Source organism: Camelus ferus, chromosome 10 (genome assembly GCF_009834535.1).
Source record: "Camelus ferus isolate YT-003-E chromosome 10, BCGSAC_Cfer_1.0, whole genome shotgun sequence".
In the NCBI taxonomy this organism is placed as follows: domain Eukaryota; kingdom Metazoa; phylum Chordata; class Mammalia; order Artiodactyla; family Camelidae; genus Camelus; species Camelus ferus.
In genome coordinates, this window is record NC_045705.1 from 9,701,586 (window position 1) to 9,714,546 (window position 12,961).

Here is a 12,961-nt window from a genome sequence, read left to right on the forward strand (position 1 = left end):
GGCATGGATGAGCACCGCTGCATCATTATCATGATGCTGATGTGAGCTGGGGGTGTGGGCTCCCTGGGAGGGGCAGCCAGCCGGACACCAGGCCCCTCACTCTGTGCGCCCACCTTGCCGGACCAACCCAGATATTTTGGTGGATGCCCTCAAATATCCCTAGACCACACCTCAAACCAGTCCACTGGTTTATCTTGAATGTTTAAAAATGAAATTATCACAGCGCTCTCCAAAGCTGCTGGCCCTCTTTCAGCTCCTTGTAAGACCGCCCACACTCATCCAATTTTTGCCGCTTGCTGCCAGCACCCTATAGGCGTTACCAAACTCGGGTTCAGCTGCTCATCGCTCAAGAATCCAATACTGAGAGACAAGTGTTGGCTAAAAGGAAAGACAGCTTTATTGAGGAAGCCAGCAGTCCTGGGGAGAAGAACCAGCTCCCCACTCCCCAGGTTTTGCTCAGAGATAATATAAGGAAAAGAAGAAAAGGACTACATGCTGAGGAGAGAGTTGTGAGGTGCGTGATCAACTCACGGACATCCTTCAGCTTGGTGAGCGGTGAGTAACTGGGAGTCAACATCATCAACTTTCTGGTTCCAATTGGTCTGGGGCTACGTTCCTGTGGTCAGCATGTAGTTAACTTCTTCCACCTGGTGGGGGTTCCAATATCTGCACAACAGCTCAAAGGATAAGGCTTAGAAAATTACCTATAGCCCCTGAGAAAGAACTAAAGGTCTTTGACTTTGTTTAATGACTGAACTATTTTATTTTGTCTTGGTTGACTATTTTCCTTTGATGTTGCATTTTTTTCACTTCTATGATTAAATTTATATTTTGGAACTCAGGGAAGCCAAGGAGGCTAAAGTTTTTCTACAAACAAGAGGCAGGTGGAGGACATGGTGGGGATCTATCCCAGAAAGGCACCACAGGGTCCTGCTCAGTGACACAGGAATAGGGTGACAACTCCAGGAGCCCCTGGTTAGTCTCCCTACTCCTACCCCACCTGCCTCCAACCCATTTTCCATATGGTAGCCAGGACTTTTATTATTATTATTATTATTATTATTATTATTATTATTATTATTATTATAGTATAGTCAGTTTACAATGTTGTGTCAATTTCTGGTGTGCAGCATCATAGTTCAGTCATACATATATACATACATATTCCTTTTCATATTCTTTTTAATTATAGGTTATGGTAAGATATTGAATACAGTTGCCTGTGCTGTACAGAAGAAATTTATTTATTTTGTACATAGTAGTTAGTATCTGCACACCTCAAACTCCCAGTTTATCCCTCCCCACCCCCTTTCCCCCTGGTAACTATAAGTTTATTCTCTCTTCCTGTGAGTCTGTTTCTCTTTTGTAAATAAGGTCATTTGTGGTTTTTGGTTTTTTTTAGATTCCACATATGAATGATACCATGTTTTTTTCCTTTCTTTTTCTGTCTTACTTCACTCAGTATGACAGTCTCCCTTGTTGCTGCAAATGTCATTATTTTATTACTTTTTATGGCTGAGTAGTATTTCATTCTATAAATATACCACAACTTCTTTATCCAGTCATCTGTTGGTGGACATTTAGGTTGTTTCTGTGTCTTCCGTAAATAGTGTTGCTATGAATATTAAGGTGCATGTGTCTTTGAATTAGAGTTCCCTCTGGATATATGCCCAAGAGTGGGACTACTGGATCACATGGTAAGTCTATTTTCAGTCTTTTGAGGAATCTCTATGCAGTGTAAGAGTGTTCCCTTTCTCCACACCCTCTCCAGCATTTATCGTTCATAGACTTTTTCATGATGGTCATTCTGATTTGTGCGAGGTGATACCTCATTGTAGTTTTGATTTGCACTTCTCTGCTAATTAGCAATACTGAGCATTTTTTCACGTGCCTATTGGCCATTTATATGCCTTCATTAGAGAATTTCTTGTTTAGATCTTTTGCCCATTTTTCGATTGGGTTGTTTACTTTTTTATTATTAAGTTTATGAGCCATTTATATACTCTGGAAATTAAGCCCTTGTCAGTCACATCATTTGCAAATATTGTCTACCATTCCATAGGTTGTCTTTCTGATTTGATTATGGTTTCCTTTGCTGTGCAAAAGCTTGTAAGTTTAATTAGGTCCCATTTGTTTTTGCTTAGGACTATTTTTAACTAAATCAGCCAACTCCCCAGCTCAGAACCCTCCAGTGGTTTCCCTTCACACTTAGAATAAAAACTCCAGGCTCCTTCCCACAGCTGCATGATCTGACCTCACTTGCTACCAGTGTTCCCTTCTGCCCCTTCATTCCAGCCTCCTGGCCTCCTCATGGGCAGGGTTTCTGCTCTCTCTGCGCCCTCTTTCTGCAATGATCCATGTTCACTCCGCTTTCAGAGATCTCCTTCCTAAGACAGGAGGCCCCCCACTATCTCAGAGCACCACCACACCGCCCTGCTTCATTTTCCTCCTGGCACAGTCCTCTGAGGCAGAAATCACTCTCCCCATTTTACGGATGAAGAAACTGAGACTCAAACACTCCAAATTAAACAGCTAGCAAGTGACAGAGCATGGACAAGAATTCAGTGCTCTACAGAAGAAGGAGTTAATGGGAAGAAATGTAAGTTTGTTGGGGTTAGGGTGGGAAGTAGACAAAATATATTACATTGTTCTCACTGTTTCTGGATTCTTGTTTTGTGGCTTGGTTTCTTTAAATTATGAGGTAGAAATTTTCACTTGAATTCACTTGAATCCCAGGAGGGCTTGTTCTTTTAGCAAAGCTGCCTGGGTAAGAGCTGAGGCACACTTCCCTGCAGGTGGGCTGGCAGGGCCGAAAGAGGCGGGGAGGGAGAGCGTTCTTGCAGCGGCTGAGTGTGGACCTCTCAGCTGGGACCTCTGTCTATGAAGCCCTCAGGAAGGCTTGCTGTGTGACACGCTGTGCCAGCTCTCTCACGGCTCCTCCAAAGAACCTGCAGTGATGACTAGTAGGTCACAGACTGGAGGCTGTAGGCCAGGTGATATTGGCAGCTGCAATTTTCGGAAGTGTTAAAAAAAATCTGAGCCAATTTTTACAAATGTCCAGAGTCTATGTGGCTTAAAAGAGCTGGTGTCCAGGGCCTGTCTTCCAGCCCAGCCAGCCTGGGCTGAGCCTTGTGACAGCTGCCCTCTGAGAAAGGGCTGTGTCTCAAGCCCCAGCTAAGCTGATTCACTTCTCCATCGTGTCTTCCAGGCTCCTGCAAGCATCTGGGTTTGGAGCCCTAAAGCTTCCTTAGCTTTAAGACATTTGAAGCAAATGCCACCCTCACATGAGATGGGGCCAGGAGGTTGCAGAGGTCTTTGGGTTATTGAATCTTTTCAATGATAGTGTATCATCTGTATGTAAAATCCATGTGTATAAATAGAAGAATAATCACGGAGCACTCTTTCTGCCAGCCTACAGCTGCCTGGCTCACATTTCTACCTTCTGTCCCAACACAATTCCTGGGACTCAGGCACGCGGGCTGTGCCCGTCCACCTGGGTCCCTGTCTCTGAGCTCATGCTGTCGCCACGAACGTCCTTCCTGCCCACTGAAAGCCCACAGCAGGGCTCATGTCGGGTTCATCCTCGTGTCCTTCAAGTCACTTCCTACTCACTTACAAACATATCCATGTATGGTTCTTTTTAACCTAAATGGGGTCACACTTTAAGTATCGATCTTCAACTAGAAGAAGAGTTCGTCCTCTCTGAGGATGGGGATTTAGCCTGAATTGTTCATTGCTGCACCTCCACCAGCACTTGACATGTAAGTGCTCGAAAAATATTTATTCCATGAGCAACGTAAATACATAAATTTTTTTTCTTGCTTATAATGTCTTAGAGCTCTTTCCATGCCACTAGCTATGTAGATCTGTTGAATTCCTTTGAATCGCTGCTGATGTGGACTGACAAACACTGCAGTGGTGTTTATATTCTTTCCAATTTTTCACTATTTTAAACAGCATTGGGATGATCATTTCTCTTTCTACATAATACACACCTATGCATGTACTTTTTGTAGAGATAATTCCCGGAAATGAATTTTATGGGGTCAAAGGGTATGCACTTAAAAATTTTGAAATTTAGCCATGTGGTGCTCTTAGAAGGCCATGCCAATTTTTTGTTCCAACAGCAGAGTATGATGGTGTCTTGTTCTCTACTGCTTTCCTAACCCTAGATATTATGTCTGTTTCATTAGGCCAAATGGATTTCAGCTCCCTTCCTCTCCAAGGGAAGAAAGGGAGAGAAGACAGAAAGAAGGTGGGAAAAGAGGAAACGAGGGGGTGCATGTGAAGAAAGCGAAGATGTGCCTGGCGAGATCCCACAGGGGAGAAATTGGCAAGAGACGTTTCATTTGAGAAATTGACTCAGAGTTTCTCACCAGGCTGCCATCATGTCAAGGCTCATGGGGGATGACCTGCTTCCAAGCTCCCTCTGTGGCTGTTGGCACAGCTCAGGTCCTCTTGAGGTGTTGATGAGAGACATTGGTTGCTTGCCACATGGCCCTCTCAATGAAGCAGCTCACAACTTGGCAGCTGGCTTCCCTCAAAGAAAGAGTCACAGAACAAGAAAGGGTGCCCAAGACAGAAGTTACAGCCTTTCTGTGACCTCGTCTTGGCAGTGACACCCCACCACGTTTGCCATATTGGATTTATTAGGAGTGAGTTACTAGGACTAGCCCGGCCTCTGGGCAGGGGGCGGGGTGGTTCACACAAGGTCACTGACACCGGAAGAGGAGACTCACTGGGGACCGTCCACCACGTACGCCATCTTCCCACGTGGACCTTCCATCCTTTCTCTCCTTCCTTTTCCATCCTTCTTCATTCCCTCTCTACTTCCTTCTAGCACTTACTGTGAGTCTACCACACCCAGGGAGCTACGCCAGGCACTGGGAATACAAAGACTGAGAACTGGAGGTGGCCATCCTAGAGAAAGAGAAAGAACCGATAAAATAACTGTTACCCAAGCTTCGTCACTCACTCTTCTGGCCATATGGATGAGCTTTCTAAACCTGTTCTTTCTTTTTTTTGTTTTTAATTGAAGTGTAGTTGAGTTACAATTTTGTGTTAGTTTTGGGTATACAGCAAAGTGATTCCGTTTCATATATATATTTCAGATTATTTTCCATTATAGGTTATTATAAGATGCTGAATATTGTTCCCTGTGTCAACTGGTAAGTCTTTGTTGCATATCTCTTCTCTGTATAGCTGGTCTGTACCTGTTAATCCCATACTCCTAGTTCATCCCTGTTCTCTTTCTTCTTTGCTAACCATACATTTATCACTTAGATGTGGAATCTAAAACTTGATACAAATTAATCTATATATAAAGCAGAAACAGACTCACAGTCACAGGAAAGAAAATTAAGGTTACCTAAACATCTTATTTAACACTTCTCTGTAAATTGATGGCCTCTAACTCTGATCTCATCCTGTACCAGTTCTTAACCCCGGCAGCCCCATTAGCAGCACACTGGGAGGCTATTTAGTCTGCGTGTGGACATAGGGTCAATACGGGACAGCTCCTCCGCCACCGGACACTTGCTGTAGTAGCCACTTAACCCCTGCCACCTCCAGCCCATGGAGGTCACCAGCAGGGTGGTGGCAGTTCCCTTGGGAGGACCCCGCTCTCCTGCCCTGCAGCCCCAAGCTCCGTCCTCTCTTATTGCCCCTCCTCACCCACACTGTCTCTGCACTTGTCCTTTTCATCACTAAAGGGGCAAAACGATTTTTCTGCCTCAGAACAAACTCCTTTGCTGTCTTAGAAAGAGTGTTATTGTGGGCGCTTGTGACCCCCAGTGGTAGAGAAGGGAAAGTACAAGCAGTGAAGTCTAGGAGGTGGGAAGGAGGCGTCTGCCACCCTAGTCCCGGAGACGCCACCGACGCTGCACGGCCGTGTGCACAGCGGATGAAAGCAGCACACGCGGAGCGATGAAATCCCCGCCTCCCGTCTTGTGTTCTGAGCAGCTGTATTCACATCCAAGCAGTCAGCAAATTAGAGTTCATGTCTTTTCTGGATATATGCCCAGGAGTGGGACTGCTGGATCGTAGAGTAACTCTATTTTTAGTTTTTAAAGGAATCTCCACACTGCTTTCCACAGTGGCTGCACCAAACTGCATTCCCACCAGCAGTGTAGGAGGGTTCCCCTTTCTCCACAGCCTCTCCAGCATTTGTCATTTGTGGACATTTTAATAATGGCCATTCTTTAATTCTTTAATGATGGCCTCGTTTTTTAAATTTGCATTTCTCTGATAATTAGCAATATTGAGCATTTTTTCATGTGCTTTTTGGCCATTTGTATGTCTTCATTGGAGAAATGTTTGTTTAGGTCATCTGCCCATTTAATTCATATGCAAGGAAGTCTTACACAAATGAGGCAATAGGAAGTGACCAAAGCAAGCTGTTTATGTTTCATTTTGGACAAAGAAACTATCTGTAAAGATTTAACAAAAGAAAGGGGCTTGTGCTTGAGGTAGGAGAGTAATGAGAAAGCAACTGAGTTTGTCTACACAGCTTTCTTATCCCTGATTCTGCTGAGGGACATGCTTTCTACCCTCCTGGTGCAGGGAGGACACCTTCACACGGTAAATTTATTTTCTGCTTTCAGAAAAAGAGAGGGGTTAGGTGTTTGGGATTTTTTTTAGTCTCATTTTTCTCTCAGGCTGTTTCTCAGCTAAGTTTAATGTGGCATTGAATTAACATCTTTCAGCTTTAGTTTCCTCATCTGTCAGAGAAGGATGAAAATAGCGTCCTCTCAGAGGGTTGGGAAGATAAATAACTAAAGACCTGAAGCAGGAGGGTATAGCTCAGTGGTGGAGAACATGCTTAGCATGCAGGAGGTCCTGGGTTCAATCCCCAGTACTTCTATTAAAAAAAAAAAAAAAAGAAGAAAGAAAGAAAGAAAAAAAACCCCAACAAAATAAAATTTTTTAAATAAATAAAATAAAATTAATAAGTAAATAAATAAACCTAATTACCTCCCCTCTCAAAAATTTTTTTTAAAAAAGAGACAACTGTGGCTGACTTACAGAATGTTAAGGATTCCAATAAGTATCTGTGTGTGGCTGACTGGCCATGTTAGTGTCCTCCCCAGTTAGGGAAACAGGCTCAGAGATGTTCTGCTCCATCAGCATGACTTCCCTTCCCCGGGTGAAAGGTCTGGGATTTGAATCCAGATGATGACTCCAGACCCAGTAATATTTTCACTGTTTTCAACAGGGTCTTCTGGGAGTAGGGCTGGGCCCTTTACAGTAATTTATCCTCCACTCGAAGCCTCAAATCCCTGGAGTGGGCCCCTGGAGGCCAATGCCACACGTAGTCCCAAACACAGACAGCAGAGCTTCTCAGGCTGAGTACGTCTTATTCATGAAATAATGCACTGTTGCTTCCTGGAGAGGCTGGAAGATGGACAAAAGCCCTGTGTCTGATGGAGTGTCTCTCTGGGACTAAGCGGTCCTCTCGGTCAACATAAGCTACTTTAGGGAGCCAGCATCATTGTTCTGATACCTAATACCTGCCCAAGTTCAACAGATGCAGAATATAAAAGCAGAAAGACATCATGGACAGTGTTCTCTGAATATATAAGGAAACTGAGGTCTACAGAACTTAGACCCCGGTCCACATTCATATCTATTTTGATCTAGTCTATGTCATAACCAGGGACGTCCTCATCTGGGCTCCACCAAACATGCTCCCCCACCTATTCCCGCTACCATTGCCCACCCTCTGCCATTCTGTGTCTTCTCCCCTGCCCACCCTCTGCCATTCTGTGTCTTCTCCCCTGCCCACCCTCTGCCATTCTGTGTCTTCTCCCCAAGGAGAGGGTCCTGTAGCCTGCTACTTCGGTGACCCCATTTCCCCCCATAGCTCCAGTTGCCTTCTTCTTGCTGAAAGGTCCAGTCCAGGTGTCTTCTCTAAGCTCTCTCTCAGTGTTTCCACCTGGCCTCTCACAGTCACCTCCGAATCGGCAGGCCTTGCCCCTACTAGACATGCCACCTCCCACCCAGTTGCTAAGACAGACACTTGGAAATTCATCTTTGATGCTTGCCCCCTTTACTTCCACAAACATTAGTTCCCCACCACGGCGTCATCCACTTCTCTCCACATCCTCTCTAAGCCACCATCGCGTTGGTGTTACCGGACTGAGGTTCTGCTGCTCGCTGCTCTCGAAAGCCAATACTTGAGAGACACGCATTGGTAGGAAAGGAAAGGTTGCTTTACTCAGGAGGCCAGCAACCTGGGGAGAAGGTGGACCAAAAGGCAATTGCCCTTTGCTGGTCGGAGGTGTGTAGGCAGAGGGAGGGGGCTCCAGGCAGAACAGCACAGTCGGCTCTGGCAATCAGCTTGAAATTGGTCACGTGGCGATCTGGTTAGCATCATCTTGATTGTTTTAAGTACCGTTAATCTTCAGTTCCAGGGTCAGTTTGTTCCCATTTCCTTGAAGCCAGATCTTGGAATTGTGTGAGATGGAGCAGTTTCTGTCATGGCTACAGTCAGGTCATCATGTAGTTAACTTCTTCCACCCAGTGGGGTTTTTAGTATCTGCAAAATAGCTCAAAGCATATGGTTCAGAACATTATCTGTAGCCCTCAAGGAGGAACTAACTAAATGTTTGTGACTTTGTTTAATGGCTAAAATATTATTTTGTCTTGTTTGACTGCTCTCCTTTGCCTCTGCATTTTCTCATTTCTCTGATTGAATTTATCATTTGGCTTAAGTTTTTTTTACAGTCAAGGGGCAGGTGGGGGACATGCACTGGCCTAGGGGGTGGTGGGAGTCTGTCCCCTGAAGGCTGTAGGGTCCTGCTCAGTTACATTGGCACTAGCCTCCCAGCTGGACTCACCCTTGTGCCCCCAAATCCCTCCCCATCTATAATCTGAGACAAAGAGATCTTTAAAAAATGTAGATCTCATCAGACCATTCCCCTATTTAAAATCTTGACTTGCCTTCCCATTGCTCCTAGATAAATCCTTCAAAACACAATCCTTACAAAACAAAATTCCAATCATACCCTGAAGTGTCTCACCCCTTCCTGCATCTCCAGTCTTTCCCCAGACCCTCTCCGTCTTTCTCTGCACTCCAGACATGTTAAACTTCTTTGGTTCCTTCCCACCTCAGGGCTTTTGCACATGGTGTTTCTTTAGCCTGGAAGACTCTCTGACGCCCTCTTCACCTTCCAGGTCTCAGCTCATGTACCTTTCCCAGGAACATCTCCCTCAAATCCCAGACGAGGTCAGAGCTCTCTGTCCACATACTCACAACATCTTGGATTTCTCTTTCATGGCATCATCACAAGTGTTTAAGTAGCTGTTTAATGTTTGTTCATAGTATATGCTCCATATCATGCCTGTCTTCTCACCATGGTGTCTCTTATGTCAAGGACAGCTTAGGCAACAAAGAAAAGGCTTAATAAGTGGTACTGCCCTTGGATACAAACAAGAAGGCCCCTGCCTACCTCGTCCTCCTGCCCTCCTCCAGTGGTGCCTCTTCCCATGGGCTAAGGAGTCTAGAGGACCAAGGGAATTGTCCACTCAAGGCTCTGTCCTCCTTCCAGATGCCCATGACCCTGGAATTATTTACCCCAAAGGCCCAGGTCTCTCTTCATGAGGGTGGATGATGCACCCTGAGGTCCAGGGCAGGGGAAGCTATCCCGCGCAGTTGGAACATGCAAGCTAGAGCAGCCACAAGCCTGTGGGCAAGGAAAGATGCGAGGTGCACAGCTGAGCTGTGGTGGGAAAAGAAGGTGTCAGGCCCTGGGCAGGGTCAAGGTCGGCGGCCCTTGCACGGCCACATTTGGGCGCAGACCTCTGTTTGTTCCAAGATTTCTAAATTCAAACCAGGCTTCCCAGGTCATCTTGAAAGTGAATTTGTCAAAACGGATAAACCCTTTTATGTAATGATTTGTTACCTCGATTTAGAACTGTGAAATATATAGACACACGCTGGGTGGATTTCTATTTGTATTCCAGCCCAGAACCTGATAAGGAGTATTTGTTAAATGAATAGATTTTATCCCTGGATCTCAGCATCTACCACATGGAATGATTGGATGAAAAACGTAGGGATGGTTCATGCAAATCAATCTCCTCGGTAGCAAATGCATTTTATTTATTTAAAGTGAAGATCCAGCAGCTGAGTATAATCTGTCTGCAGAGCGTGAGGGATTTTTTTTTCCTCGGGGCAGCTCTGACGTGGATGCTTCCTTTCCATGATTCAATGACAAGTGTAAGTAACCACAATAGCTAACATTACCATTTTAAGCTCTTTACCTGGATTAATGCATTTATTACTCACAACCCTAAGGAATAGCTAGTGTTGCCGTCTTCGTTTTACAGAATGGAAAGATTGAGGCAAGTTCAGCGACTTGCCCAAGGTCACACCGCTAGTAAGTAGCAAAGCCAGAGCCAAGGCCCAGCAGCCAGAGCTGCGAACGTCGTGCTGTGGGCTGTGCCTCCCATTATTATCCGTCCCTGGGATCTCTTGGCGTGTAAGCCCAGATCTAAAGGTGTCAGGGCCACAGTTCCTTTGCAGTGGGTGAGAAACGATAAGGGATTAAATTTGGAATCTGGTCACCAGGAGGACAAACACCCCTCAGAGAAGCATTTCACCCAACGTCTGCTTTCAGCCTCCTCTTGCAGCCGTATAGGCGTGCCGGCACGAGACAAAGAGCACCTCACTTACTTTCAATAAAGAAAGTTATTGGATTTTCATTTACTAATCATGACATTAAGGAGCCTGGTTGGGGAGGGGGTGGGGGCAGGAGTCAGAGTTCCTTAAAGGTGAATTTTTCACATGCTGTAAACTTTGATTAGTGAAAATATTGACTCCCTGCCAATGCTCTAGTCCCACCTGAGTGGGTATTTATTGCTAGAATGGGAGAGCCCAAATCCCAAAGGGAAAGCACAGAATCCCCTTCCTGCCATCAGACTATAGGATCACCAGTTGCAGCTCCAAGACCACCCCGCCTCCACCGGGCAGTCTAAAGGGAGGTGAGGGAAGGAGCGTGAGGAGTCAGACGGGGGAAAGAGAAGGGAGGAAGGCCTGGACGTAGACGCGACGCTATGGAGCCTCCAGAGTGTTACATCCCCAGCTACGTGTTTTCAGTAATGCTCACATTCTCCCCCATGTATGGGGGGAGATGAGGCCATTACGAAGGGCACACTCTGTATCAGATTGATATATGCCCTGCTCCTGGAGAAATACAGGGCATTTTCAGATAGTGTCAATATTAACCAACAATTTAGATTAATATTTTTACATGACAAAAATGTTTTTATTATAGCCTTATTCCTACAGCGTCATTCCTAACAGCAAAAAAATGGAAAACGCCTTTTGAATCCTGTGCCTGGCACTCAACGCCTGTCAATTCTCTTTTCCTTTTCCCCTCCGTTTCTGATCGTCCAATTCCAAATTTACAAACCTGTATTTCACAGGGTTGTTATGAGAACAAAATGAAATAAAACATTTCTTTGCTTAACACAGTTGCCACTTACTAGTAACCATGGTTTCTTGAAATGATGTAATGTGAAAGTTCCTAACTCACGGTAAATGTGTAACACATTCGCTGAACAAAACAAAACAAAACAAAACAAAAAAATGGTTGGAAAATGGCTAAACTTCAAAGGACAAGGCTCTCCCCTTCCAAGTCTCCATGGATGTGTCCCAAACCAGAGTGATGGAAATAAACCAGACGGCAAACTTGGGGTATTCCCAGTGATTTCAAAGCAGGTGAGAAAATCCAGGCTTTGGCGTCAGTTTTCCTGAAATACAAACTGCACAAGGTTCTCAGAAGAGAGTAACTTTCCGTCCAGAAATTGGCTCCCTTCTCAAATGGCCACTCAGAAGGCACATTGTCCTGCAGCAGCAAGCCCTGGCTGTCTCCAGGACTGACTCAGATCTTGAGGCAGTCACTGCGCCTCTCCCCTCCGCCTGGCCTCCCGCCCTTCTGCACAGACTGTTCCTCCCTTGTCGTCACACAGCTTGCTTTGGTAGGTAGGTCACATGGGCCTGGGTTTGAGAAGCCTGGAAGTAGCTTCTGACCCGTCCTGACCCTGATTTACCAATTGACCTCCAGCAAGCCACTGGCCGCTCTGCACTCCTGTACCTACATCTGCAAAACAGCGAGGGCGGATGGTCTGGTCATTGTGTGGTTGTCACGTTTGAGAACCTGGTGAATCTCTTTCCTGAAAGGTTTACTGAACCCTCCCTCCCACCCCCTGGCCTCCAGTTGGCCCCTCCATCCTGGCAGTCCCCTGGAAGTTTCTTAGCTCTCCATTAAAGTACTGTGGATGCCTGAGTTTCATCTTTTTTTCCTATATCCCTAGATCTCAGTCTCCTTAGTGCCTGGACAGAGTGATGCTCAAAAATGTTTGATGATGAGTGAATGAATGAATGAATGAATGAGAAAACACTAAAAGCACAATGCTCTGGGTCGGGCAAACTTATCTATTAAAGTCTAGATAGTTAATGGTTCAGGCTTTGTGGGCCTGTTGCGGCCCCTCCCTCTGCTGGTGTAGTCCTGAAGTAGCCATTGACGTAGGAAAATAAATGGGTGTGTGGCTGAGTCCCAACTAAATTTTATTTCTGAGGAGAGTAGAGGGCAGTGGTTGAGCACGTGCTTAGCATGCACGAGGTCCTAGCTTCAATCCCCAGTAATTCCATTAAAAAATAAAATAAATAAATAAACCTAATTCCTTCCTTTAAAAATGTTTTTAAAGGAAATAAATACATTTTATTTCTAGACACTGAACTTTGAATATCATCTCATTTTCACATACTAGGAACTATCATTTTTCCTTTGATCTGATTCAATCATTTTAAAATGTAAACATCATTCTTTGCACACAGGGGCCACACAAAAGCTGGCGCCAGGCCAGACCTGGCCCCAGGGCCATAGGTTGTCAACCTCTGCTCTAAAGGAATAGCAGATGTTGTTTCTATTACAGGTAGTGCTGAGAATGGCCCTTT